This window comes from Amphibalanus amphitrite, unplaced genomic scaffold, assembly GCF_019059575.1.
Source record: "Amphibalanus amphitrite isolate SeventyFive unplaced genomic scaffold, NRLGWU_Aamphi_draft 000034F_arrow, whole genome shotgun sequence".
NCBI lineage: Eukaryota > Metazoa > Arthropoda > Thecostraca > Balanomorpha > Balanidae > Amphibalanus > Amphibalanus amphitrite.
The window spans coordinates 955,649-962,245 of NW_024881530.1; positions in this window are offsets into that span (position 1 = coordinate 955,649).

Sequence of the window (6,597 nt, forward strand, 5' to 3'; positions counted from 1 at the left end):
GAAGAATTTAAGACGTTTCCATGAGTTTTGAAGGTATGGATAAGTTCTAAAAATCCGGTTCTCCTTATCTGGGCCATTAACTCCATACGGTCCAAGAAAGCTGGCACACTACCTTTAATGGATGTCATTCGTTTCAACACAAGTCCTGTTTCGAGGAGGAGTGGCACGGTGAATGGGTTACAGCTGATCGCCCTCCCTTCAAGATCAAATAGTAAATCGACCGAATAAGGAAAAAAGCTAGAGGGAATGTGTCACCCTGAGGCCTGAACCATCAATGCGACTAGTGCCAGTAGCAGACATGGCTGCAGGCCGTGGTGCCGAGATGGAAGTGGCCCGTTCACTGACATTTTTAGTAAACATCTGAGCAAAAAAGTGATTTTTACATGGCATGCTAGAAACACGAACTGTTTAAAAAGTATTTAACCGAATAACATAAATATCATACCATTTACTGAAAATATATGCCGCATTGACTATTGGAAGTTTCAATGTTGTATCTTTATCACCTTCTGAGAAATATTGATTTAAAATTGGGAACGTTTTTCTGGGCCACCCGGTAGGTGTTCTATAGTGTTCCTTTGTAGCTTGTAGGGAACCATCTTGAGAGTTGACAGGGAGTTGTGCTGTGCCTTTTGCATGTTAGGTATGTCCACAGAAAAAAAAACTTTGGGGTCACTGATGTTAGTTGTCGGACCTTCGTCCCCGTCTTGAGTTGAGAATTGAGATGTCAGTTTCAAACGTTTCGGCCAGTCACTCTCCTGCCGTCGAGAGGTGTGCTTTGACCCTCCGAGAAGGACCTGGATGTTGGTGGCGTTGCGCCGTACGCGTCCAACCGTTCGAAAGCTCCTGTAGTCAGCAGGAATCGAACTCGGGTTTCCCCGGTGAAGGTCCACGGTTCTAACCACTCCACTATCGAGGCAGATTTGAGTATGGCCGGAGAAGTTACTTGCTGAAACGTTGTGAAACTAACATCTCAACTCAAGACGGGGACGAAAGTCCGACAACTAACATCAGTGATACTAACAGGCCTCGTCTCAAGCATTCAGAAAAAAAACTAAAGCTTTTGGGGGTTGATGGAATGATGTGGGGAGAGAAAAGGAGAAGAGTTGGTTTAATTGACTTTGTCTTACTTGCAGACCCATATTTCATCCTAATTTGCATGCATACCAGCCTGGTATCAGCTTTTATCATGCATATCAACTCACCACTTGGCATATCATGGCATATCAACTCACCACCTGTCACTTTTCTTAAAATTATAAAAAAGCGTTGTTATAGGTGAAACCCAAAACTACCTGCGATCAACAGTAAATTGATGGTAGTTTCTTTCCCAGTGCATGTTGTTCCATGAATATCCACCGTCTTTGCTGTAGGGTGGGGACTTTTCCTTAGTTTCAAAATCAGAAGAAAAAAAGGACTTTGAAAAAAGTAATGTGTTAAGAAGGCACTGCACCACATGCATGCCTTTCTCAGCTATATGCATCACTTATTGGTTGCTTCACTTCACAGAAAAATAAAACTAAAAATTGGTTTACAAATGGATGAGCAGCACACATTTTAACATTTTTCGAGCAATTTATATCAACTCACCACCCCATATCAACTCACCCCGGTTTACGGTACCCAATTTTGTTAATGGTCATTAAAGTTGGTGCTATTATAAATTTATCGCTTAAAAGTTGGTTGGTGAGAAAGTTGGTGCTATAACGTACCTATATTTTTTATGAAAGATGAGGCTCAACAACATTTTTTCGTCGTTTAGATGCACCCATCAGACGACATGATGATATTCCGAGTCCTCGCTGACTTATTCAGCGAAACCACTCCTTGTCCTTCTTGCAAGGTCCTCAACAACGCTGACAGTGTGATGCCGACAACCCGAATTCCACTCCAACAATGGGTCATGTGACTTGTGACAAAAACCATGGGACATTTACCTGTCTCATATGTCTCTGCCTGAGTCAGGTAAAAGCCAATAGACTTAGAGCAACCAAGGAAGATATGTCCGAAGCTGCGGAACGTAATGTCTAAGAGAGGCTCGTTGCGTTCTGTTCACTTTACCTTTCCCCAGATCGTACCGAGTAAATTAATCGATTTCTCTTCGAATGTTCTATTTTGATGTGTAGTTTTCCTGATGCCAGTGTTGCTGTTGTTCGACCTTATTCAACGCCATAACAAAGAAGTGACAAATAACAATGTCACTTGTAAATGTAAAACGCTATCTGGTCAACTCCAACAGACTCAAAACACACAACACCTCTTCAAGTCTTCAGTGTATTTCCCATGGATACACGATCGAGACTGCAACGCCGACATAGAGCCTAACTGTACTGGGAGACTGCAATGCAGAGTTGGCATGTAGCTTTTCGTGGAGACTGCAACGACGCAATGAACTCTAGCTCCTCTACAAACATTTTGATTACTCAACAATGTTGCGTATATTATTCTCAGTCACAGTGTTCTAAAATTGGATTTTGGTTGGGTGTGCCGATGAAGAAAAAAAATCCTAGGATGAGAAAAAAGGAAATGAATAACCGAAGTATATTTGCAAAATGGTGTAATGCCAATTTGTATGCCAACTGCTAAACCAGGATTTCATGTCAGAATCTTGACAGGGTGTAAATCAAAAGGATGTGGGTGCATCAACTGTCAAGTGACATGTACCTAAACTGGCTGTTGGGAATACATGAAACTTTTTTCAGAGATGAAGTAAAGTCGGTCATTTATATTTTAGGGATGAAAGTATTTTCCCCATTAGGTGTGATTTGCCACCAAAAAGTCTGAAAAAATGGAGCACTGTTCTCAGAAGACTGCGACGCCGAGACAGCTCTCAGCTTATCAGCCGAAGCACAAATACCTTTATTTACTTACCCTGAAACACAGCCGAGTAGGTTCTTGTCTCTCGGCATTAATGTTTTCAAAGGCGCTCCGAACTATAGCGTTCCCTTCCGGCTTGCATTTCGTCGATCTGCTGCTGATTGATGCATTGATTGGAACGTTTTTCAGTGAGTTTTTTTTTTGCAATGATAATGATATCCCTACCTTTTATCCCTCTCATATCCCAGTGCATTGAACCATTTCCGGGACAGTTTATGAAGACATATTTACATTTCATGCAATCGAACAAGTAGCACACACTACACCCGACACCACCTGTATCTTCGGGTCACGTCAGGTCATCGCCCAATACGGCACGTGACATCACCCAGCGAGTCATCCGAGTGTTCTCACAACAATGAGGCACATAAAGCTCGCCCTCTGAACGTCTCTCGCAGTTACGACTTGGCGCGGCAGGCTATTTACAGCTCGTTCTCTGCGGCCGAAGCGGCTCGAGCCCCTTTACCACCCTCTCCGGCTCGCAGCCACTTCCCAGAGCACCACTGGCGGCCTATCTCCGCCTCCTCCGCACAGTGGGGCCATCAGACGCCTTGTTTTAGAGCGGCCGGTCACAGTCGCGGCTGTCGTCGGGCGCACGTCCAATGCATCACCATTCACCATAGAGGTGATATCTGCAGCAGCGGTCGTCGCACAACGTATAGCTCAATTAAACGGGCCTTTACTGCGGTGCCGTATAATTTGGAGCGTCGGCGGGTCAGCGCGGTCGGCTGCAGCGTTGAGACAGTGCAACGAGACAGGCGCCGTTACGTGTCGCTGGCCGCTGCAAGACAACAGCGACAATTTAGCAGTGTCGCGCTGCGCCGATTGGAACCGAGGGGTGACCTGGTTAGCGCGCGAGAGCTGCTGTGCACGGGGCAGGTGAGGGACGTGGTAAGTTATGGGAGTCACACATTACACAGTTAGGTGTCCTGATGAACATGCTAGCATTTATCGATGTTAAATTACCTGGCACACGCTTATTGAAAAACATCGCTCGAGCGGTCGGATAAACTTTGCCAAAAGAGTTACATGTTGTTAATTGAACAATTAATTTCATTGGACTAAGATGGCCAAAGTCGAATGAAATTCATCTTAGATTGTAATGCTGTGATTGCTCTGATAAACATGAAGCCGCATAGGCCTAGGAACCAGAGGAGGGGCGGGGAAGGCCACAAGGTGTTTACTAAAAGCCTTAACCTAAGAAAGCGTAAGGTTTGAAACCGCCGTATTTCAAGCAGTGTGATGAAAAGCTTTGTCGCCCCTTCACTTTGCCTCAAGCTAACGAAAAATACGAAGTTATGAAGATGACCAAATCACTGTACACTGAGGGCGCTTCAGTTCGCTGCTGCACACCAGCGAAGCCACTGCCTTTGTTTCTGTACCCACCACCCGCCGCGACAGCCTCCAGCCGTCGGTCCCAACAGACCGCACGCATCAGGCTCGTTCCGCGTTATATTTACGGCTCGGTCTGAACACAATTACAGAGGAGCTCGGCGCGCCGGCTGCCACCGTCTCCAATACTGTAACGAGCGGCCGCTGGACAATCCATCAGAGCAGGCGGCGCGGGGCGACTTTGTGACTCCAGACCTCCGCCGTCGGCCGGTGAGTCACGGTGACCGGCACGCAGCGCCGCGCGCGGAGGTTCCGGTGCGAGTCCGCGGAGACATGACCGAGTGGGAGACGGGAGGGCTGGTTACGGGAAACGGTGGGATAATTGGGAGGTGAGGGGAGGGAGGCTGTGTTGGGACTAGTTGGATATGCTGGGTATAATATTGGTAGCGAACAATTGCAATTAAAACGGCATAAGGAAAGGCTTACGCCAATGTGATTGCAGAATACATAGGTAGGCATATTCACGCATTGGTCCGGGAAAGCTGCCCAAGGGTCAAGAGAACTTGGAGTCGGGGAGATTTTCCCTCGAAAAATATGTTTTTTATGCATTAGCATACATCCATTTAGAAGTGAGACATGAGATCAAGCATCCGACTTCGCGCTCGTTTTCTCTAGATCTCCAGATGCGAAATGGGGCACTACATTTCTCTACACGCGACTTCTCTGAAAGGTGCATCATGTGCTCCGGGGGCTTCCCAGTCGCGTGTAGAGCTGACCCGCCGGAGATCGCGCCGCGAACTCACCGGTTAGATAGGGAGCTCACCATTCCGCGCAGGCGGTGTCAGTGAGAGTGATGGTGTAAAAAGCAGGCTAGTCCAACCAATAGCAACTCCGAGATGTCGTATCAATGATTTGATGTCAGGTTGATGGAAGAAGTCAGAAAGCCTGGAGCCTTAGCAGGTACGAAGTTGACCCCCATTCAGACATAACCACAATTTTTTAGGATAACTGCGGACGCCCATGCATTAAAAGTGCCTGGTGGACTCGCCTCTCCCGTCCCCCGCCTGGGATCGCCACTGCGCGAGGAATGCACGTGCTGCGCTCGTGCTCCCGCCTACATCTGGCGCCGGGTGGTCGTACACCGCTACCACTCCGCCGTTTCTGCGCTCCACGTCCAATCGAAAATGTGACACTGCATTAGTTTGGCACGCAGAGATATAAATCATCCGTAGTCGATACGCTGTGTTCCTCAGGGACAACAGATGCCCGCTCGAGCCATCGGCAGTCAACAGGTGCGTGAGATGGTACGCGGCCTGACCCAGACCGGCATTGACTCTTGGCGGCCTGACCCAGCGACCAGTATCGGTGAACTAGCCACCCTATCTCACACAAGATCCATAACAGGTCCGTATCTTATATTGTGTTGGGTCTGATAGGTCGTGCGACTTGTAAATCGTCTGGCCGCCACATTAGAAGCTCATGAAAGAAAAATAGGGATAAGAGGCGGTTACTGCGCATCGTTTCGTCACCATCCTAAAAAAAGTAGCCAGAGATAAAGATCAGGAAAAGCATCGAAAGGCATCGAACACTTCGGCAGCCTGCTATATCATACCAGTATAACGCCTTTTGGGGCGACTAACGGAGCGAGCGAGAGGGTGACCCTTGCACGTGCGAAATTTCGAGGGGGTACGTACCTCCAGCTGACTTGTGCACGGCACCCTACTAACCGGTCTCTAACGATGTGCCAAATTTGAGCACAATCGGCCCAGCCGTTCTCGAGATCTGGAAGCGGCACCCTGCACGTGCGCACGTGCAAAATGGGTCCCAACTGACTTTTGCACGGCACCCTACTAACCGGTCCCTAACCATGTACCAAATTTGAGCGCCATCGGTCCAGCCGTTCTCGAGATCTGGAATCGACCCCTGCACGTGCGCACGTGCAGCAGCACCCCAACTCTGGCACATGGATGTGCATTGCCTAGTGGGTGCCTACCTACATGCCAACTTTCAGCGCAATCGGCCAAGTAGTTACCGAGATATTGCAATAATTACAAAAGTGACACCTCTTCGTTTTGCACGTGGCACGTGCATAAGGGGTCACCCACATGCATCGGGAATAGTCCAATACTTGGTAGAAGGAATGAAGCTACCCTACAAAAGTTACCGCGTGTAAATCGGTCAAGTGGTTGCTGAGATATAAGTCTCGCAAAAGCGTGACCACGGCCGGCCGGCCGGCCGCTCATACTCAGAAATTTCCGTTATTCTACGTAAGACTCCGCTCGCTTCGCTCGCTCCGTAACAAGCATTACCAGTATAACGCCTTTTGGGGCGACTAACGGAGCGAGCGAGAGGGTGGGCCTTGCACGTGCGAACTTTCGAGGGGGTACC